Here is a 24,522-nt window from a genome sequence, read left to right as displayed (position 1 = left end):
TCTCCAACCCACAGCCCTGGCAACTATTCATCTATTTTATTCCCCTGTAATTCTGCCTTTTCTATAATGTCATATAAATGGAATCATATAATATGAAGTCTTTTGAGTCAGTCTTTCTTCACTCAGTATCATGCAATTGAGACTAATCTAAATTGTGTGTATATCAATAGTTCACTCTTTTTTTTATTTCTATGTAGTATTCCACTGTTTTGATGTACCCTAATTTGTTTATCCATTCACCCCTTGAAGATCATTTTGTTTTTTCCAGACATTTTGTGATTAGGAGAAAAGATACTATAAACATTTAAGTACTTCTCTAGGGTAAATAAGGATTGCTGTTTCTATTTATTTGTTTATTGAAAAAACCTACATTTTATGGTAATCTTGAAGAAATGCAGAATTATTTCTTTCAAATCCTAAAGAAATGCTCTCTTAAAAAATGGAACTACTTTATTCCTTTCTTTGTGTTTTAGTCAATGGGAGGAGTGGTTTATAAATTAGCAAAGTCACTGATTGCTTATAATGGCTCTATTCATAATAATTTCATTAGCACTTAAAGAAAAATTCTCAGTCTTCATTATGAAGAATAAATGTTTCTCGTGTTCACCTGTTATTTCACCTTGTGAATGTGTTACCATTTGAATAGTGTGATTGTCTTGTGGGTGTTCTAGTTGGTCATCATGCCATGACTAAATTGGGCCTCAAGATCTTATTTAAGCTATTGGGCTGACCACTCTTTCTTGAGAGCATTTCCTTGTATAGTGGCCAAAGTGAAGGCAGCCTAATGTCAAGGGAAGATTCCAGGCTTGCTTTAGAGAACCTGTATGAGATCTAGCTTTGTCACCAACTAGCTTTGTAAACTGACCCACCACTTTGTCTCTGTGGGTGTCAAGTTTCAAAACTCCCACTAAAGTAAGGTGAGTAAGATGCTCAGGGCACAAAAACCTGGGAGGCATTCACTCTCAGGGCAGGCCCTGCATCTGTATGATCCGGAGAGCAAGTGCCCCTCACATTTTGCACCCTATGTGCCTCACTTGCCCAATCCCAGTCCAGATTGTGTATGCTCGTCTGTACAATGAGGAGTTAGACTCTACCACCATTCCTACTGCGATCACTTCATGTCCCTATCTAAACCTTAGGCCAGCACAGAACCAAAGTAAGACATAATTAATCCATTGAGTTTGGTCAATAGCTCAGCTCAATACTTCAGACCAAAATATCATCTTTTTCTGTAACAGGCAGGTAGATTTTGTTTGCTCTCCACTTCAGATAGGCTGTATGGACATTGCTTAAACACCTTATGACTTAAGTATATCCACAGCCTTCAGCCTGCTGACTCCAGTACTTTTCTCTGACGCCCTGCCCCATGATGATACATTCACTTGTGTAGTCTAAACATTCTCAAAATGTGTGTGCACGTATGTGTGTTGGGGAGAGGAATGGACCCTAAGTGGAGCAGTAGCTGCACCTAGAAGAGTGATATTTATTTAATTATGAATTTCAAATAACAAGAAAAAAGGGTATCAAAATATTTTAACAGCTAATCTATGATATGATACTATATCTGTTTCTTTTTCAAATTTAGACAATCAATAATAAGGTAATATGATCAAACAGTGAGTCTTAAAACTAAGAAAATTTTAAAGCAGTGATGAGCATAAATTATATTTCAAGAAATTTGCAATCACTATAATGCGTATCTTCAGGACAGCTCCTAGAGGAAAAATTGCTGGGTCCAAGGGTAAATGTGCATATGTAATTTTCCTAGGTATTGCTAAATTCCCCTCCAAAGAGATGATATTCTTTTGCATTCTCACCAGCAATGTATGAGAGTGCCAGTCTCCAGAAAACATCATCATGTAGAATATTGACAAACTATGTGCTTTTTGTCATCCACATGTAGGAGAAATAGTGTCTCTTTATAATTTTAATTTATATTTCTCATACTGTGTAAACAAACTTCAACACTTTTTCATAAGTTTACAAATCATTTAATTCCTTTTTCTGTGATCTTTATGCTTATTTCCTTAATCTCTTCTTCTATAAAGTTGATTTTTTCTTTCCTATTTTTTAAAGCTCTCTCTAGTTAGCAAAAATGTCTCATTAGTACTTACCTTTTTTCCCCAGTGTGCAATTTTCCCTTTTAATTTGCATACGATATTTAGTCACACAAAGTTTCTAATATAATCAGAATTGTCTATCTTTATTACTTAGTTGTTGCTTCGGGATTTTTTTTTTGAACTTAAAAAGCTTTATTTAAAAAAAAATATTATATTTATTGGGATGACATTGGTTAGTAAAATTACATAGGTTTCAAGTGTACAGTTGAAATATACATCAATCTGTATATTGCATCTATATATTGCATTGTGTGTTCACCATCCAGAGTCAGTTCTCCTTTCATCACCATATGTATTCTGGATTTTGAGTAATAAATTTAAAAGACTTCCCAACTTGCAGATTATAGAAGGATTTACCCATATTTTCTTAAGGTAACTGTATGATTTTATTTAAATGTTATAATCCATTTGAAAACCTGGTGCACATTACAGGGATGATCCAATTTTATCATTTTCCAACTATCCCAAAACCACTCATTTTAATTTTCATCCTTTCTATTGATCTGATGTTTTTCTAGTATCATATACTAAATTTTTATATTCAACTAAGTCTACTTATAGATTTTCTATTAAATTCCAATGGTATATCTGTCAATATCTCACTATTGTAATCATAGAAATTTTAGAGTATGTTTAAATATCTGATAAGGCTGGAACTCACTCATTGCTCCCTTTGGAAAGGAATAAAGTGGGAAGATTCAGGCTACCTGATTTTAATATTTACTACATATCTATAGTAAACAAAACAGTATGGTATTGACAGAGGGATAGTTACATAGATAAATGAAACAGAATAGAGAGCCAAGAAGTAGCCCTACACAAGCATGTCTAACTGTTTTTTGGCAAAGAAACAACATGTTAATGGAAAAGAAAAATATCCTTTCAACAAATGGTATTAAAAAAATAGGACATCCCAGGCAAAAAAACAAACCTCAACATAGATTCATGCCTTACACACAAATTAACTCGAAGTAGATGGCATATAACTCAAAATGAATCACACATTTCAGTATAAAATGTACAAAAAAATCCTTTAGAATAAAATGTAGGAGAAAATCTTTAGGACACGTGACTAGATAAAGATTCTTAGATACAATGTTCAAAGCAAGATCTAAGAGAAAATCTTGATACAATGGGCTTCGTCAAAATTAAAGCATTTTCTCTGTGGAAGACTGTGTTAAAAGAATGAAAAACAAGCTGCAGACTGGGAGCAAATATTTGCAAGTTGTATAACTTACAAAGTACTCATATATAAACAATTCACAAAACTGAACAGAAAAAAGAAAACAATCCAATTAGAAAATAACAGAAAACATAGAAACATTTCACTGAGGAAGATATATGATTGGTAACTAAACACGTGAAAAGATGTTCAACTTCATCAGCTATTAAGGAAATGCAAATTAAAATCATGATGAGATATTACTAAACACACGTATTAGAACAGCTGGGAAAAAACAGTGGCAATATAAAATGATGAGGAGGATTTATAGAAACTGGATCTATCATACATTGCTGGTAGGAATATAAAATAGCATAGCCACTCGGGAAAAGTGTTTGACACCTTCTTTTTAGGCAGAATAATGGTCCCCAAAGATGTGCACACAGAGATCCGTGAAACCTGTGAATATGTGGCATTACTTAGTAAGAGGGACTTTGCAGATGTGATTAAGGTTCAGGACCTTGAGAAGGGGAGATTATTCTGGGGAATCTGGATGTGCCCAATCTAACCAATAGGGTCGGTAAAAGCAGAGAACCTTTCCCAGCTATGTTCAGAGAGAGAGAAAGAGAGAGACTGAGGGCAGAAGACGAGTTGGAGAGATGTGGCATTATTCTTTGAAGACTGAGGAACACAGCCACAAGCCAAGAAATGCAGGAAGCCTCTAGAAGCTGGAAAAAATAAGGAGGCGGATTTCCCTCCGGAGTCTCCAGAAAGCAAGACAGCCGTGACAACACCTTTATGTTAGTACAGTGAGAATAGCGTAAATGAACCTCTAACCTCCAGAACTGTAAGATACGAAATTAGTGATGTTTAAGCCTCTAAGTTTGTGGCAATTTGTTGCAGCAGTAACAGAAAAATTAATGCAGTTTATTTTTAAAAAGTAAACAAATTTACTATATGACGCAGCAATAACATTGCTAGGCATTTATATCACAGAGGAAAATAAGCTTATGTCTGTTCAACAAACTGTACATGAAAGTGCATAGCAGGTTTATTTGTTATTTGTAATAGCTAAATATTGGTAACAACTCAAATGCTCTTCAATGGGTAAACACTTTAACAGTTTTACATCCAAACCATGGAATACCACTCAGCTATGAAAACAGGGACAAACTATTGATATATACAACAACCTATATAAATCTCAAGGGTAATATGCTGAATGAAAATGCCAATCTCAAAAGGTCGCACTCTGAAGGATTCTATTTATGTAACATTCTTGAATGACAATAGTATAGAGATAAAGAATGGATTTGTGGTTATCAGCAGTTAGGGACAAGGTGTGGGGCAAGTGGGTGAGTATGACTATAAAAGGGACAGAATGCATGGGATATTTGAGGTGATGAAACAATTCTGTGTTCTGGCTGTTTTGGTGGTCAACAAATCTACACGTGTGATAAAATTGCATAGAATCACACACACACAAATGAATGTATGTAAACCTGATGAAATGTAAATACGATGTGGACTGTACTGATGTTAATTTCATTATTTGGACATTGTACTATAATTATATAAGATGTTGCCACTGGGTGAAACTGAATGAAGGGCACAGAGGACCTCTTTGTATTAAGTTTACAATTTTCTGTGGACCTGTAATTGTTTCAAAATAACAGATGAAAATATAATAGAAGAATATTTGGGAGATTCCCTAGTCATCTGGAACTGTGTACAACTTTTCTAACTATTACTCAAAATCTAGAGATCATAAGTGAAATGATAGATGAATGCAGTACCACACCACAAAAATAACACATGGTTACAAAAAAAGAAAGTCAAGTTAAGTAAAAATAAATTTGACAATTTGGGAAAGTATTTTCAACTTATACCACAAAGGCACAATATTTGTGATATATAAAGGGCGTATAAAAAATAGAGAAAAAATTGAGGACATCTCTAAAAAATGGACTAACAGTATGAACATAAAGTTCATAGGAAAGAAAATTCAACCATTTGAAAATAGCTCAAATGTGCTCACAATTAGAGATGAAGTTAAAATTGTAAAAATATACCATTTCTCACCTAGTATTAATAGATTGGCAACATAAGAAATGCTTGACAACATGGTCTGCTGTCAAAGCTGTGGGAGAAATTTGATGTTCTTGCATATCCATGGTGGGAATGCAGATTAATAAACCCCTCTATAGGCATAGATGGTAACTTCTAGGAAAATTACATACTCATTGACCAAGCGATTCCACTTTGAGGAATTAATGCCAAAAATGAACAGACAAAAATATGAAAAGTCCTACGTGCTAGGTATTCTTTGCAGGGACATTTGAAATATAACTAGAATTGAAACAACCCAGATGACCAATAGTCTCCAGATAGGAGACTGGATGAATAAACTGTGGTACTCCACAGTGGAGTAACAAGCAGTCATGAAAGGTACTGAGGAATATCTCTCTATCTAAATTTCTACAGTTCTCTGAATATCGTATTATTTTTAAATTAAATTTTATTGGCGTGACTATGGTTAGTAAAGTTACATAGGTTTCAGGTGTACAATTCTGTGTATACCAAAAAAAATCTGAAGACATTTATCTGTAATGATTTATGTGCTCCAATGTTCATTGCAGCTTTATTTATGGTGGCCAAGACATGGAAACAACCAAAGTCTCCTTTGGTAGATGAGGGTAAATGGGATCTAAATATCTTATTGTCTGAAAATAAAGGGAAAAGAAATAATATCACATTGTGTGTGAGTGTGAACTTCACTGTAGTTGGGGAATGAAATAGGAATATGATAGGAGGGACAGAGTTAGAAACTAAACATTTTTGAACATACTTCATTTCATAAAGTTGATTTTGAAATCAGATCCTTGAAACATTGAAAAGTAATATGGAATAAGTGAAACTTGTGTATTTGGTAGCTAATTATTTAGCGTGGAATTGACTCTAAATCCCCAGTCATTTAACTGTACATATCCTCGTGGGATATACTCTCTGAGGGAAAAACTGCCACAAAAATCTCAAACTTTCTATAGCAAACATATTGTTAGTGCTGTTATTTGTTTGTTTTTGAGACTATTGGGTACGTGTACAAAGATTCATCGAAAGGGTAAGTATATAATATTCTAATTATATCATTCCTGTGTTTTTGAGTACTAGATTCTATCTATAATTTGATGATAGATGATAGTTAGATAGATGATAGATAGATAGATAGATAGATAGATAGATAGATAGATAGATAGATAGATAGATGATAGATAGGTAGATATACAGAGATAGATAGATGTAGAAAGACATACATACATACATACATACATACATACATACATACGTGTGTGTGTTTTCTAGTTCTTTTCCCTAAAAATTCCTTGAAAACATAAAATAATAAGCCAGTAAGAAGGAGCCCCCAAACTCACAGGTTGTAGTCTTGAAATGCCATTTCTCACCAAAAGGGACCAAAATTTCTTTTTTTTTTTTTTTTAATTTATTGGGGTGCCTTTTTTTTTTTTTTTTAAGTGAATGGACTGGGCTTTATTTACAGTTTTGTTTCCAGAAAAATCAAAGACTGCATCTCAGTTAAGACTGCTTTTAGTATTGTGTTCATTTTTCAGAGAAAGAATGCTGGCATTATGGAACAGATTGGATTTATAACAACTAAAACGATGAAGAAAAGGGAACAAATATTGTGAGACTGAGACAAAAGAACTTGGGATATTTAGTCAAGAAAAGACTTGAGGAGAAAGATGGCTATTTCAAATATTTGAAAGGCTGTCATGTGGGTGATGTGGTAGACTTCATTTGTTGTCACTCTGTCCAGTGGGCAGAACAATAAGTGCGTTGGAAAGTTCCAAGGAAATAGGTTTCCATTCAATGTTAGGAAAGGTTCTGTAAGATTCCCAGCTCTTTAAAGTAGACATGGACTGCTTTGTAAGATAGGAGGCATGTTCAAATGGAAGGTGTAGTCAATCGTTGAGGTTTGATGGTGGACAGAAATCCCGTATTACATGAGATAGATTAAGTATGATGACATCCTGTGTCCTTTGCTTCTATGTTTGGTTTCGACTAGAGGGTCACTTAGGACTTGTTCAATAACAACAGTATGTAACTTTGTAACGTTTAAACAGTGCAGTTCATTCAGGGCATTTCTTTTTCATATGTTATAAATAGTGGCAGAATTTAGAGGAAAAGCTAAAATACAATGTCTTTCAGTATTGTAGATGTTATCCTATAAAAACTATTGATTATGTACCAACGTCATTGGTACAGATGGCATAGCCCCGTGTTAGACCAGTAAGTGTTGTCAAGGTGAGGCTGCCAATCCAAAAATTGCAAACAGGTGGCAAAAGTTCCCTAGGGCACTTGGCATCTGTAAGTAATCAGTTACTGTAAAAGCCCTGGTCAGACTCAAATTAGCTTCATTGCTGATGACATTTTTAATAGTTGAAGGACCTCACAGCTTTATTTAATTAAAATTGTCATATACTATATACATGTAGCTGATCATCTCACAAGTGTTTGGTTCTCTTCTACTTTGTTAGCCTAAGTTGCAATATACCAGACATGTTTCTATAATGCAAAGGGGTCATAAACACGTGATGGAAGACGCACTGTCTATACTGCTCCAGTGTTTCTCTGTTGCTCTTTCTCTGGTTCTCCCATTCATCCATAACCAACCGTTAAAGAGAAATCAAATACATCTGTACTTGGTTTCTGCTCAGTGGAAATTAAATCCCACAAAACCCAAAACGTGGTTTGAACTGAAAATGCTCATTTTTAAAGTATGTTACTAGCCTTTCTTTTTTTTTCCTTCTTTTTTTTTTCTTTTTTATTAAATTTATTGGGGTGACAATTGTTAGTAAAATTACATAGATTTCAGGTGTACAATTCTGTATTACATCATCTATAAATCCCATTGTGTGTTCATCACCCAGAGTCAGTTCTTCTTCCATCACCATATATTTGATCCCCCTTACCTTCATCTCCCACCCCTCTTACCCTCTGGTAACCACTAAACTATTGTCTGTGTCTATGAGTTTCTCTTTCTCATTTGTTTGTCTTGTTCTTTTGTTGTTTTTGGTTTATATACCACATATCAGTGAAATCACATGGTTCTCCGCTTTTTCTGTCTGACTTATTTCACTCAGCATTACACTCTCAAGATCCATCCATGTCGTCACAAATGTTCCTATATCATCTTTTCTTACCGCCGAATAGTATTCCATTATGTATATATAGCACAACTTCTTTATCCATTCATCTATCGAAGAACATTTCAGTTGTTTCCATGTCTTGGCCACCATAAACAAAGCTGCAATGAACATTGGAGCACAAGTGTCTTTATCTATAAATGTTTTCAGATTTTTTTGGGTAGATACCCAGGAGAGGGATTGCTGGGTCATATGGCAATTCTATTCGTAATTTTTTGAGGAACCTCCACACTGCCTTCCATAACGGCTGCAGCAGTCTGCATTCCCACCAACAGTGTATGAGGGTTCCTTTTTCTCCACAGCCTCTCCAACACTTGTTACTATTTGTCTTGTTGATGATAGCCATTCTGACTGGGGTGAGGTGATATCTCATTGTGGTTTTGATTTGCATTTCTCTGATGATTAGTGATGTTGAGCATTTTTTCATATGTCTATTTGCCATTTGTATGTCTTCTTTGAAGAAATATCTCTTCAAGTCCTCTGCCCATTTTTCAATTGGGTTGTTTGTTTTTTTGTTGTTGAGTTGCATGAGTTCCTTGTATATTCTGGATATTAGCCCCTTATTGGAGGCACTGTTTGCAAAAATCTTCTCCCATTCAGTTGGTGGCCTCTTTATTTTGTCGATGGTTTCTTTTGCTGTGCAGAAGCTTTTAAGTTTCATATAGTCCCATTCGTTTATTTTAGTTTTTACTTCCATTGCCTTTGGAGTCAAATTCATAAAATGCTCTTTGAACCCAAGGTCCATAAGTTTAGTACCTATGATTTCTTCTATACAGCTTATTGTGTCAGGTCTTATGCTTAAGTCTTTGATCCATTTTGAATTAACTTTGGTACATGGTGACAAATAGTAGTCCAGTTTCATTCTTTTGCATGTGGCTATCCAATTCTCCCAGCACCATTTATTGAAGAGGCTGTCTTTCCTCCATTGTATGTTTTTTGCTTCTTTGTCAAAAATTATCTGCCCATATTTATGTGGTTTTATTTCTGAGTTCTCAATTCTATTCCATTGGTCTATGTGTCTGTTTTTCTGCGAATACCATGCTGTTTTGATTATTGTAGCCCTGTAGTACAAGCCAAAATCAGGAAGTGTGATACCTCCATTATTGTTCTTTTTTCTTAAGATTGCTTTGGCTATTCGGGGTCTTTTGTGGTTCCAAACAAATCTGATGATTTTTTGTTCTATTTCTTTGAAATATGCCGTTGGGATTTTGATAGGGATTGCATTGAATCTGTATATTGCTTTGGGTAATATGGCCATTTTAACTATGTTGATTCTTCCACTCCATGAGCACGGAATGTCTTTCCATTTCTTTGTGTCTTCTTCAATTTCTTTCAAAAATGTCTTATAGTTTTCAGCATATAAGTCTTTCACATCCTTCGTTAAGTTTATTCATAGGTATTTTATTCTTTTTGCTGCAATTGCGAAAGGAATTGTTTTTTGTATTTCTTTTTCTGAGATTTCATTGTTAGTACATAGGAAAGCAATGGACTTTTGTACATTGATTATGTATATTTTGATCTCTCCTCTAACTTCTTCTTTGACCCAGTCGTTCTTTAAAAGTATGTTGTTTAATCTCCATGTATTTGTGTTTTTTCCTGCTTTCTTTTTGCAGTTAATATCCAATTTCAAAGCCTTGTGATCAGAGAATATGCTTGGTATGATTTCAATCTTCTTAAATTTGCTGAGACTGATTTTATGTCCCAATATATGGTCTATCCTTGAGAATGTTCCATGTACACTAGAAAAGAATGTATAGTCTGATGTTTTAGGATGAAGTGCTCTATAAATGTCAATTATGTCCATTTCATCTAATGTGTCATTTAGGGCTGCTATTTCGTTATTTATTTTCTGTTTGGATGATCTATCCATAGCTGTCAATGATGTATTTAAGTCCCCTAGTATAATTGTGTTTTGGTCAATTTCTCCCTTTAGTTCTGTTAGTAGTTGCTTGGTATATTTCGGTGCTCAGGGGGCATAAATATTGATGACTGTTATGTCTTCTTGTTGTACAGTCCCCTTCACCATTATGAAATGTCCATCTTTGTCTCTTGTTATCTTTTTCACCTTGAAGTCTGTTTCATCTGATATCATTATGGCTACACCTGATTTTCTCTGGGTACCATTTGCTTGGAGTGTCAATTTCCACCCTTTCACTTTGAGTCTATGCTTGTCCTTGTAGCTGAGATGTGTCTCTTGGAGACAGCATATGGTTAGGTTTAGTTTTTTGATCCAATCTGCTACTCTGTGCCTTTTTATTGGTGAGTTCAGTCCATTTACATTTAGGGTGATTATTGATATGTGAGGATTTCCTGTCATTCTATCTTTAGTTTTCTGGTAAGGCTGTGTCTCCATTGTTTCTTTGCCTTTTTGTTGTTGTCTATTATTTCTGTGTGGTGGTATTCTATGATGTTTCCCTCTGTTTCTTCTTTTATTTCAGTATATATTTCAGTTCTGGATTTATTTTGAGTGGTTACCCTTAAGTTTATGTAAAAGAAAGTTTGATATTTAGAGTATTCCATTTTCTTCAGCACGCTTACTTTCTCCATTCCCATATTCTGGTTCAGGCCTTTACTCTCCCCCTTTTTGAGTTTTGGTTGCCACAAATTGTCCCTGTTGATGGTGGTCGAATAGCCTCCTTTAGTATTTCTTGTAGTGCAGGTTGTGTATTAGAAAATTCCCTCAGCTTCTGTATGTCTGGAAAGGTCTTTATTCCTCCTTCATATCTAAAGGATATCTTTGCTGGATATATTATTCTTGGCTCATGATTTCTCTCTTTCAATAGTTTGAATATTTGGTTCCACTCCCTCCTGGCTTGTAGAGTTTCTGCTGAAAAATCTGATGATAATCTAATGGGCTTTCCTTTGTAAGTTACCGTCTTCTTTTCCCTGGCTGCCTTGAGGATTCTTTCTTTGTCGTTGATTTTAGACAGCTTCAATACAATGTGCCTTGGAGAAGGCCTGTTGGGATTGAGGTAATTAGGTGTTCTATTTGCTTCTTGGATTCGAGGGTCCAGTTCTGTCCACAAGTTTGGGAAGTTCTCATCAACAATTTGTTTGAATATATTCTCTGTTCCCTTCTCTCTTTCTTCTCCTTCTGGTATGCCCATTATTCTTATATTGCTCTTTCTGATGGAGTCAGAAAGTTCTTGTAGAGTCTTTCATTTCTTTTAAGTCTCAAGTCTCTTTCTTCTTCCATCTGTGTAATTTCCAGGTTTCTATCTTCGATGTCACTGATTCTTTCCTCCATCTGGTCAACTCTACTACCTAAGCTGGTTATTTCATTCTTAATTTCTTCTATTGAGTTCTTAATCTCCAGAAATTCTATTTGGTTCTTTTTTAAAATTTCAATCTCTTTCGTAAAATGCTCATGCTGTTCTTTGATTGTGTTTCTGAGTTCATTTAACTGCCTATCTGTGTTTTCTTGCATCTCGTTGAGTTTTTTCAGAACTGCAATCTTGAATTCTCTGTCATTTAAGTCACATATTTCTGTATCTTTAAGTGCCTTTTCTGGAGATTTTTCACTTTCTTTCTGAGCTATCTTGTTGCCTTGGTTATTCATGGCAATTACTGGTTTACTATTTCTCTTCCTAGACATCTACAGGAGTGGCTTCTGCAACAGGTCGATAGGAAGTGGTCTTTCTTTTGTTTTTCAGTACTTTTTGGTAGAATGTTTTATTTGTTCTATGACTGCAGCTTATTTTTCTTCTTCCACACAGTAGTGCTATGTTTTCTCTGCACTATTCCAGCTTCTCACACAATGGGGGGATTCCCTGGGAGATGGGCTTCTCCTCTGTTAATAGTTCGTGTAGGTCACAGGGCGCAGTGTCTCGGTGGGTATGCGGAGAGCTTTTGATGTTCCAAAGCTCTTCCAGCTCTAGATTCAGAACCCGTATGTTTCAGCAGTTCTGTTTACTCCTGCAGGAATCCACCCAGATAGGTGGGGCCAGGGGCAGGGTGAGCTGTGAGAGGTGCCCCAGAGCAATGGCGGCGACCACCACCACAGCCGGTCCTGCTTCCACAGCTCCCTCCCCTTTGCCGTAACTCTAGTTGGGCCGCGAATCTGTGTCTGTGGTCCACAGTTCTCAGAACAACAAATATTCTGCTCTTTTGATCTGACACTGCTACTGTTCTATTTCTAGCACCGGGCAGGTGGGGGGGTGTCGAGCTCTGGGAGGGTAAGGAGGGAGCGGCTAGTCTCAGTGCCTAAGGCTCCATTCTCTGCTCGGCAGTGAGGGCTTAAACCACCGTTTTCAGCCTTCTTCCCTCAGTCTTTTCTCTGAGGTCCCTGCCATGAGCGTTGGGTTCAGCAGTGTTATATGCTGCCCCCTCCGCCCTGTGGGCCACAAGCGGAGCCCTAGCAGTCCAAGTTCTTCCCTCTCCTGCAGCTGCGGTAGTTCCTGGAAGCAGCGAGCTCGGAGCACTGAGCTAGGTCTGCGTCCTGCGTCCGGGTGGCTCCATCTCCGCACTTCTCCCTTCCCCCCTCCCCCACTCATGCGAATCTCCCACCTGTAGGTGATTTCAGTCGGTAGTGGGCATCTTCGTCTTGCCTGTCTGCTGTGCAGGGAGTCCTTTATGGAGTTACTGTTGTTCGATTAGTTGTAAATTTCAGGGGAGCTTTACAGAGGCTCACCTCACGCAGCCATTTTTCCTCCCAAAATTTCTTTCAAAATGATTGATTCCAAGTCTGGGGCAGGAAATGTCCAAGGTGTCCTTGAAATATCTTCTTACAGTGGATAATAAGAACTCTATCAAAGACTAGTAGGGTTATGTCTAAACAAATATGAAGTCAACCCAAGTTAAGTTTTATTGGCCCAAAGTGGTACAACTTGATCACTAAAACTAATTTCTGCTATGAATTTAAACATATCAAATATGTGTAAAACTTTAGATTCCAGTATGATACTAAAAGACAAAAACAAACAAACAAAGAAACCTTGGTCACCACTGGAAACTTGAAAATAAAAGGGAAGAATTCAGCATTTTATTACATCTTCCCATATTACTAGGTCATCAGGAAGTAGATGAGGCAAACTTTCTCTTTATAGAAATATTCTAGCTAATGAATAAAAAAAAAATGAAAGAATTAGAACATCATTATTGTGCAACACATACTGAATTCATTTATCTAAGAACTCCTCATTCGCTACTTCTAATATTACAAAAAGTGTCAAGCAAGCATTACATTCATCCTGGTGGAATGTACAAATCTATATGTAAACTAGTCTTGTCCTCACCCAAATCAATCCTGAATCTGCCAAGCCTCCAGATTCAATTTAGCAAAAATATAGATGACAGAACAGTATGTCAAACAACATACTATGTGTTAAACAACAGATGTTAAACAACCATAGTGCTATAATCAGCAAAATTCAGCTTGTGGGAAGCTGTACAGGACAAAATGATCCAGTTTCTTCAACAAACACATTGCAAGGTGGATGGAGAAAGATGGAAAAGAACTTTAAGTCTAAAAAGAGTCAAGAGACATAATGGCAAATTTTAATGTATAGAACTTATTTGAATACTGATTTAAAGAAACTTAATGACATTTATAAGAAAATTGGAATTTTAAACATTGCTTATTATTTTTTGACTTGTGATAGTCATTATTAGACTCTACATTTGTCAATATTCATAGAACTATACACCAAGTAGAGTGAATTTTCCTATATGTAAATTTTAAACTGTTCTAAACAAATGGTAGCAAACCAAATCTAGAAATATAGTGGAGGGAAAATACATCATGCCCAAATAAGTTTATACTATGAATACAAGGCTTTAAACATTAGAAAAATCAACAGTTTAATGTAGAGATTAATAAATGGAGAAAAAAACATGAACACTTCAAGAATATTTCACGGAATTTAACATTCCTGTCAAATTTTTTTTCCAAAATATGAATAGGACTTCCATAGTCTGATAAGGAAATCTATGAAACTCATATAACATACATCACATGTAGTGGTGAAATGTTGAAAGCTCTTTGAGCTCTAGAGCAAGACGAGGATACCCACTTTCACAGATAGAGTCCTCCTGAAAGCAGACACTGAGATAAAATCATAAGGAAAAACATGAAATAGAATAAAATGGAAGTAATAAGACTTTAGATACTTAATGAGGTTAAAAAATATTTCATGAAACTTATGTTTCAATTCTATGTGTGCCTACTATATTATGATGTAAAACCCATTTCTTGTTGCAGTTCACATCATAAAAGTATAAGGACCACCACAGAATATAGAGTCCAAACACCTTTGTAAGTTACAGAAGGCTCTCTTTAACCCTCACTCTACCTACCCCCACCCCCACAATACCCGTTTCACACCTCTTTCTTGCATTATTTAACTACTTGCAGTTTTAAGAATGCACAGTATAATTTCAGGTCCCGTGTGTTTGCAAATGAGAATCCTTCCCTCACTGATCCGCCTAGTGCATTTCTACAAGTGGTTTAATGCCCAGCTCTAGTGCATTCCCTGCAAAGTTGATTCACTTCCACTTCACTGTCCCCAACTCCACTATAATACTTAGCTCAATATGTTTCAGTGATTTGCTACAAGCTTCTTTATCTCTGCCCAGGGTGCTTTTTGAGGGCAGTTGTTGTCCCTCAACCATTGTTTTAACAGGGATAATAGATATTTGAAGAAATCAGGGGAGAAAGGAAGGGAGGGAAGAAGGAACTGAGCCCAGAGTCGCAGAAGAACATTTCCAGCAATGTTCTACTTAGGCTTGAGCAGTATGTGGGTTAGAAGGAGCCTTTGAATGGGGAATTGTCCCAACATTTCCTGTAACTCACTCACTGCCTGCCAAACCCAGTAGCAAACACACTGAGCTGTACTTTCCCACATGGACCCCTGTCACCCCTGTGCTACATACCTCATAGTGACATGCCCCCACAGGGCTACTTTCTTCCATAATGAAAAATGGGCCATAGAAGTATTTTGGCTAACAGGTAGCACTGAACTATCAAATTATCCTCTGCTCTTGGGTAGCAGGAGAAGTCCAGCTTCTGTTGTCATTTGCTTCTCACACCTCTGTTAGCTTTTTAAACTTCATGATGCTACAAAGACCATGATGATGAAAATCCACAGAGACCTGAACTTGAACTCTAGCACTTCCCCACCAAAGGCCCAAAGGGGCTTTGAATGAATTGGAGAAAGAACCTCTTTTTAGGGGATCATAGAAACCACCCTTTCTCTAATAATTGTGAAAACGTTTTCTGAGGACATGTGAGCCCAGAACTTTTCATGTGAGGATACACTGACAAATGAAACACATATCTTATCCTCAAGGAGACTAATGTTCTGGGGATCCATGCTGACCAGTAAAGAAAGAAACATAATAGTGTAAGTATAAAAATAGAGGTCTGATTGTGTGCATCCCACAGTTTAGTGTGCACACAAATTCTCTGGGATACTTTATAAAATGAAGGGTCTGACTCAGTAGGTCTGCAATGGGTCCTGAGATTCTGTGTTTGTAACACGCGCTTGCCTCATGCTGATGCTGCTAGCCCCAGGCACCATCCTTTGAATAACTAGGAGATAGAAACACAGAGAAGTAGAAGTTTATCTCCTCTGATGGTGTGTGAATAAAACAGTCTTCCCAAAGGATCCAAGGCTTGAGCTAAATTTCAACAGCTAAGTCACTGTTTCAGTGATGATCTAAGTGTTACAGGCATTTAGGTAGAGATGCCAGCATGCCAAATTCATTATGTTTAGGTAATTACAGTGGAGTTATGTGGCTGGAGCAGACCCATGGATGAATCAATGGCAGATGATACCAGGGAAGGAAGAGACCAGATGTTAAAGGGCATACTGAGAAGCATAAACTGTCTCTTGTACACATTGAGGAATCATAGAAAATTAAAATATATGAAAATATCTGTGTCTTTTTTATGCTGGGGAAAATGAGTGTTCAGTGTCTCCTGCTGTACCTGTAAAGGAATTTTTGAATAAAATGAAGGAAATGGTAGATTTTGTGTGTGTGTGTGTGTGTGTGTGTGTGTGTGTGTGCTAACCTATATGAGGTGTGATAAAAAATATGGTTAATGTTTAAATTAAAAAAAAAATAGTACAGTAAAAGACACATTGCCATGAAGATCCCTCAAAATATTCCCCCTTGCTTTAAACACACTTATCCCATCATTCTTGCCACTTTCTGAAGCACTTCTGGAAGTTCTCTTTTGTGAATGTCTTAAGTTGCGCTGTTGTGGCTGCCTAGATGCCCTGAATCATTTCAACTTTGGGGAAGAGCCAGAAATCGCAGTGCCAGATCCAGTGAATAAGGTAGATGAGGACACACCATAATGTTTCTATTTGACAGAAATTGCTGCACCAGAAGTGATGTGAGACATGGAGCCTTTCCATTGTGATCAAGAAATATGTTGAATACTACTGCCCAGTGCCATCCAACACAAAGGCAGGCACTGGGAAGTAGTGTGTCAAATCTTAATAGCAGTGTGTGACAAGTTTCAACTTGCTTGGTGCAGTCAGTTGAATGTGAGCTATGGTTGAGAGAAGGTATGTTTTAAAGTGTGCTGTAAATCATTCTCCATCATGACAATGCTCCATGTCCTCCATTGCTTCTGGTACGGCAATTTCTGTCAAATAGAAATATTACAGTGTGTCCTCATCCATCTTAGTCACTGGATCTGGCACCATGCAACTTCTGGCTCTCTCCCAAAGTCAAAATGATTCAGAACATCGAGGTAGTGCAACTAAAGACACCCATGAAAGACGATTTCCAGAACTGCTTCAGAAAGTTGCAAGAATGATGGGATAAGTGTATTGAAGCAAGGGGCAGTATTTTGAGGGTATTAATGGCAATGTGTCTTTTACTGTACTAATTTTCTTTTTAATTTAAACATTTACTGTATTGTTTGACCATGCCTAGTGTACATATGTATGTATATATTTAAATGTTTATATATAATCATGTGTGCAGAATATTTTATGCTTTTCAAAATACTTTAGCCAAAATGGTTACAGAAATAAATAAATTTGGGACTAAAAGTGTCTATGAAGTATGACATGTAAGTTTGCGAACTCATCCTAGAAAAAGTGCTACATACCTCATTGCTGAATATCACTACAGTCACCTTCGAAGTACTCCCCTTAGAAGCTATACACCAATGCCAGCACCTAGTCCACACTTCAAAGCAATTTTGGAACCCTTTTTCTGGAATGGCAATCAGAGCTGTCGTCATATTACACTTGATGTCCTAAATGTCATCAAAATGGCTTCCTTTAATATTTCCTTTATCTTTGGGTAAAGAAAGAAATCAGTGGGGGCCAGATCAGGTGAGTAGGGAGGGTGTTCCAAAATAGTTATCTGTTTACTGGTTTAAAACTCCCTCACAGACAGTGCCCTGTGAGCTGGTGCATGGCCGTGATGCAGGAGCCATGAATTGTTGGTGAAAAGTTTGGATCGTCTAACTTTTTCATGCAGCCTTTTTAGCACTTCCAAATAGTAAACTTGGTTAACTATTTGGCCAATTGGTACAAATTCATAATGAATAATCCCTCTGATATTAAAAAAGGTTAGCAACTTCTTTTTTTTTTTTTAGTTTCAGGTGCACAAAACAATGTAATAGTTAGACATTTATCATTTATTTCCTTCACACTGTGTCAACCCCCTTCCCCCCATCCACTATCCCTCTGACATCGCACAGAGCCATTACATTTCCACTGTCTCTATTCCTAATGCTGTACTCTGCTTCTTGTAAGTATATGCATATATATATATATATATATATATATATATATATATATATATATATATATATAAACTTGTAGTCGACATTCATTATTGTTCAGCTTCATCTTCAGGTGTACAGTGTAGTGATCAGGCATCTACATCTTCCTAATGGGCATTTCGGTTGTTTCCATGTCTTGGCTATTGTGTATAGTGCTGCAATAAACATACGGGTAGCAACATTGTTTTGACTCTTGATTTGGACTAATGGAACATTTTTGTTCATGGAGAATTGGCTGACTTCCATCATGCACTTTAATGCTTTGCTCCAGGGTTGTATTGGTACATCCATGTTTCATCACCAGTGATAACTTGGCCCAAAACATCGTCTTGCCTCTCCAAAAGGTCTTGGCAAACTTCCACTTTCCTTTGGTTTTGCTCGTCAGTGAGCTCCTTCAGGACCATTGTTGCACACACCTTTCTCATGCCAAGATTTTCAGTTAAGATTTTCCTGTTTCTCTATTGGCATTTACTTGGTCTGCAATGCTTCTTGCAGTCAGCCGATGATTTTGACGTGCAATTCGACAAAATTTTGCAATGTTTTCACCAGTTCTGCTCATTACTAGCCGCCCTGACCTCTCTTCATCAGTGTTGTGTTCACTCTCCTCAGAAAAACATTTAATCCATTTGTACACTGCCATTTTCTTCATGGCATTAGCCCCATAAACTTGGACTAACATATCCCTGATTTCACTTCCATTCTTGCCAAGTTTAACAAGAAATGTAATGTTTGTTCCTGCTCTAATTCAAGCTCAGACATTCTTATGATGGCACACAAAAACATACAACAACGATAATGAATGCCACTCAGCAAGATACTGCCACAGGTCAACATGAACACAGCTGTGAGACACTGATATATTGAGGTTATGAAACCTTACCGAGCTCTTTGTATAGTGCTACCAATGTAAGCACACGTTCACGAACATAATTGTCAGATCTTGTATGCGGATTGAAGAAAAGGGTGATACTATTGTTGTCTTTTTTAAGTAAAATAAAGTTCATATAACATAAATGTCACCATTTTAATGTGCACTGAAAATTCAGTGGTATTTAGTACATTCACAATGGTTGTGCAACCACCACGTCTATCTAGTTCCAGAACATTATCATTCCAAAAGGAATTCCACACCCATTAATCAGTCATGCCTCATTCCCCCCTCCTCCCAGCTCCTGCCAATCACTAATCTCTTTCTTTCTCTATAGATTTACCTATTTGGGATATTTCATATAAATAGAATCATACAATATGTGACGTTTGTGATTGGCTTCTTTTGCTTACATAATTTGCACTCCATCCATGTTTTAGCATGAATCACTCATTTTTATAATCCGTTGTATATAATAGTTATAAAAAATCCATCCATCGGTTGATGGACATTTGTGTTGTTTCCACATTTTGGCTGCTACTAATCGTGCTACTATGAATATTCACATACCAGTTTTTCTTTGAATGTCTGTTTTTAATTCTTTTAGATATACATCTAGGATGAGAATCGCTGGGTCATATTGTAACTCTGTGTTTAACTTTTTGCACTTCCAGTAGAATGTACAAAAGTTCCAATTTGTCCTCATTCTTGTCAACACTTATTTTCCACTTAAAAAATTGTAGTCATCCTAGTGACACGAAATGGTGTCTCATTATAGTTTTGATTTTATTCCATGAAGAACATTGATGTTGAACATCTTTTCATGTACTTGCAGGACTTTTGTATAACTTTGGAGAAATGTCTATTCAAGACCTTTCCCATTTTTTAACTGGGTTGTTTGGTTTTGGGTTGTTAAGTTGTGTTGTATATTTGTATTTTTCTTTTTTTACATATTCTAGACACTGTACCCTTATCAGATATATAATTTGCGAATATTTTCCCTCATTCTGTAGATTGTCTTTTTACTTACTTGATAATGTCTTTTGAGGAGCAAAAGTTTTAAATTCTAATGAAGTCTAATTTATCTACTTTTTATTTTGTTGTCTGTGCTTTTGATGTCATATATAGGAATTCATTGTTAAATCCAAGATCATGAAGATTTACCGTCTGTTTTATTTTTTTTAATTTTGTTTTTAGTTTTTGCTCTTCTAGTTAGGACTTTTAAACATTTGGAGTTAAATTTGTATATTGTGTAAGATAAGGGTCCACCTTCATTCTTTTGCCAGTTGTCATCTAGCTGTCCCAGCATAATTTATTGAAGAGACTAGTCTTTCCTCTATTGGATAGTCTTGGTAACCTTGTTAAAAATCAGTTGACCATCAATACATGGTTTTATTTCTAAACATTCAGTCTATTCCATTGATCTATATGTCTATCCTAATTCCAATAACACATTGTGTGGATTACTGTAAAATTATAATAAGTTTTGAAACTGGAAAGTATGAGCCTTCCAACTTTGTTGTTCTTTTTCAAGATCAGGACCAACTTTTCCACTTCTGCAAAAAAAAAAATAAATAAATAATAATAACAACAATAATAATAGCATTAGGGTATTGTTAGAAATTGCATTGAAACCGTAGATTGCTTTGGAAACTGTTGCTGTTTTAATGAGATAAAATACTATATGATCTCAGTTTGTATGAAGATATTTTGTATGATTTCAATATTTTAAAATTTATTAAAACTTGGTTTGTGGCCTAGCATATGGCATATACTGAAGAATGTTCTATGTGCACTGAAAATGTAAGCATTCTGTTGTTGTTTGGTTAATTTTTCTAGATATATCAGTTATATCTAGTTGATTTATAGTGTTGTTAAAGTTCTTGGTGTCTTAATTGATTTTCAGTCTACATGGTCTATCCCTTATTGAAAGTGTAGTATAGAAGTCAGTGACTATTATTGTGGAACTGTCTAATTCTCCCTTTAATTCTGTCACTTTGGTTTCATATATTTTAAGGTTATGTTATTAGAGGCATATATATATATATATATATATATATATATATACAATTGTTACCTCTTTTTGATAGCTTGACCCTTTTATCAATATATAATGTCCATGTCCTTCTTTATTTCTTGAAACATTTTTGAAGTCTGATTTGTCTGATGTTAGTATAGTCATTCCAGCTCTCCTTTGTTTACTATTGGCATACACTATCTTTTCCATCCTTTCACTTTTTTAAAAAAGCAAGTGTCTTGTAGACCAAATATAGTTAGATGACTTTTTTTTTTTAATCCATTCTGCTGATCTATGATTTTTAATTGGAGAGTTTAAGCCATTTGCATAGACTGTAATTACTAATAAAAGACTTATTCTGTCATTTTGATATTTGTTTCATTGTGTAATGTCTTTTTTCATTCCTATATTCCTCCATTACTGCATTTCTCAATGCTTTATTGAATTTTCTAGTATTTCATTTTAATTCATTTTTCTTGTTCTGTACAATTTTTTAGTTTTTTGTTAGTGGTTAACATGGGATTACAATTAACATCTAACTTTGAAACAATAAAGTTTGAATTTATATCCAAAATTAGTTTCAGTAGTACACAAAAACTTCATTTATAGCTTTGTTCCTCCTCCCTTTATGCTGTTATTATCCTAGTTAACATCTATATACATTGTATGTCCATACATAGATTTATAATTATTTTTATGCTTTTGTCTTTAAATTATATAGAAGAGGAAAAAAAAGAGGAGATACAAACCAAAAATTCAAAAATACAAGCTTTTAGTTTTACCTTTGCGCTACTAGCTATATTTACCAAAGTCGTTTGTTCAATTGGCTTTGCATTACTGTCTAAAAATGGACATTTCTTGTTGGCATTTCTTATTGGACAGCTTTACTAGTAAGAAATTCCATTTTTTAATTAATCAAGGAATATCTTATTTCTCCTGCATTTATGAAATACTTTTTTCTGGATATAAAATTTTTCATTGAAGTATTTTTTCTTTAAGTACTTTAAATATATCATCCCCTGTCTCCTGGACTGTATGGTTTCTGAAGAGAAATTAACTGTTAACCTTATTAAAATCCCTTACACATAACAAGGTTTTTCTCTTTTGTAGCTTTCAAGACTCTATCTTTGGCTATTGAAAACTTGACTATAATTTATATCATGGTGAAGAGCTTTGAGTTTATCTTATTTGCAGTTCCTTGACCTTCTTGAATATGTACATTCGTGTATTTCATCACATTTTCAGCCAATATTTCTTAAAAGATTCTTTCTGACATTTTTCTCTTTCTATTTTTCTCTGGGACTCTCATTATGCATTTGTTCATATGCTTAATGCTGTCGCATGATCCTGTTAGATTACATTCATTTTTTTTCTCATTCTATTCTTTGCTCCTCCTACTAGATTATCTAAATTGACCTATCATTAAGTTTCTGATTCTATGTTCTTCACAGTCAAATTTGATATGAACCATTTTAGTGAATTTTCAGCTCCAGAATTTTAATTCCTTTTTACAATTTCTACCCAATTATTAATATATTCTACTTGGTGAGACATCATTTACTTGGTTTCCTTTAGTTCTTTACCCATGGTTTTCTTTAGTTCTTTGAACATATTTAATACAATCTTTGTCTAGTAAGTCCAATGTCTGTGCTTTCTCAGGGACCATTTTTATTTATTTTTTTTCCCTGTGACTAGAACATATACTCTCTTTGCATGCTTTATTGTTTCTGTTTAAAACTGGATTTCCTGAATATTGTCCTCTAGAAACTGTAGAAATCATATTTCTTTTCTCTCCTTGAGCTTGTGTTCTTCTTTTGGGTGTTATTGTTTGTTTATGACTGTACTAAACTATTTTTCAAAAGTCTATATTATCTGTCATAAGTGGCCTCTGACAGCTCTGCTAGCTCAGTAGTCAACTAGTGTTTTCTCAGAGTTTCCTTAAATACCTGGAGCCAGAAAGAGAGAAAGAGAGAGACAGCGAGAGAGAGAGAGAGAGGGAAGGAAGGAAGGAAGGAAGGAAGGAAGGAAGGAAGGAAGGAAGGAAGGAAGGAAGGAAGGAAGGAAGGAAGGAAGGAAGGAAGGAAGGAAGGAAGGAAGGAAGGAAGGAAGGAAGGAAGGAAGAAAGAAAGAAAGAAAGAAAGAAAGAAAGAAAGAAAGAAAGAAAGAAAGAAAGAAAGAAAGGGAAAGAAAGAATATCTGTCAGTCTTTGTAGATTGGCTCTGTGTTAGGCCAATTCTTCAATGCCAGGCCATTTACAACTCTGCCTTAGCCTTTGCTTCCTGCTTTTCTGGAAGCTGAAGACCAGCCAGAGGTGAAAGCTTAGTCATTTCAGGTCTTTACTGAGAATACATCCATCCATGGGAATGAGTTTGGCCTTATTGCTTCTCCAGTGTATTCAGGAGATTTTTAAAGCTGTTATTCTCTAAACATATTTTGTTTCCCAACCTCTAAACATAATTCTTTCCAAGGAATTTTGGTCTGTCTGTTGCTTGTCCTGACTGTTTGTTCTTGCCCCAGGCTGCTGCTGTCAATACTTTTGCCTTTAAGTGCTTTCGCTAAAAGCTGCCTGGGAAGCCATCCAATCCTGGGAATGCTCCAAGTCATGCAAAACAAATGCCAGCCCTTGTTCCAGTCTTTGAGGGAGCTGTCAGACAGGTCGAAGCTGAAAACCACAATTTTTAATAATAAGGTCTTTATTGCTCCCTATGGTACTTGCAACCTGCACCACGTGTTCAGGCTGCCATTTTCATAGCTTTTGACATTCTGGAATGTGAGAGATGATAGGCAGGTGATTTAAAATGCCATAGCACTCTCTAACCATAGTGCAGCAACTTCTTTCTTCATTAAACTTTCCCCTGATTATTGTGAGCCCTTTACTAGTCTCCAGGATTCTATAAAAGTTAATTCTGACAGTTATTGCACCTTATTATTTATTTTTCTAAGTGGACAGAGTCCTGGAGTTCCCTATTCTACCATATTTATTGAATTCACCATGATATTGCTTTGCAGCCTATGCTTTAATTCATGTGTCTGCCTAATTTGAGCAGAGGAGGAAGTAATGTTGAGTATTAATAATTAAGGAGTATTATGCTACTTCCAGAGTAATCCCTTTTACTTCTGTATCCAAAAGAATTTCTGATCTTCCATCTACTTTGATTATATCTCATCCCGCTGACCTCACAGGAACTCAACAGCTCTGATCCCAGGAGAAAGAAGTCAACTATTGAGTGAGATAAAAGTTACTCTTATATTGGTCTTGGCTGCATACATCTGTTGCCTCACCTTTGCCTCCCTCTCTTCCTCTCATATAGGATTTGTTAAAATGTGACTTTTAACATTCTAGATATCTCTGAGAGACCATTTTGGAGGTGGGTCTAGGGTATGC

General features: G+C 35.9%; 1 long non-coding RNA gene across 1 annotated transcript in view; it reads right to left on the bottom strand.

Annotated features, from left to right (window-relative positions):
• Nucleotides 1-18,297: 18,297 nt before the first annotated feature.
• The window catches only part of LOC109461069 (uncharacterized), a 32,566-nt gene continuing 26,341 nt past the window's right edge, over nt 18,298-24,522 (bottom strand). Inside the window, exon 3 of the long non-coding RNA XR_002139617.2 lies at nt 18,298-20,676. This is a non-coding gene — a long non-coding RNA (uncharacterized LOC109461069). The remainder of the gene's footprint in view (nt 20,677-24,522) is intronic.

Source organism: Rhinolophus sinicus, linkage group LG07, assembly GCF_036562045.2.
Source record: "Rhinolophus sinicus isolate RSC01 linkage group LG07, ASM3656204v1, whole genome shotgun sequence".
In the NCBI taxonomy this organism is placed as follows: domain Eukaryota; kingdom Metazoa; phylum Chordata; class Mammalia; order Chiroptera; family Rhinolophidae; genus Rhinolophus; species Rhinolophus sinicus.
The sequence above is the reverse complement of the archived record's forward strand: the minus strand, read 5'-3'. Positions and strand labels throughout refer to the sequence as shown.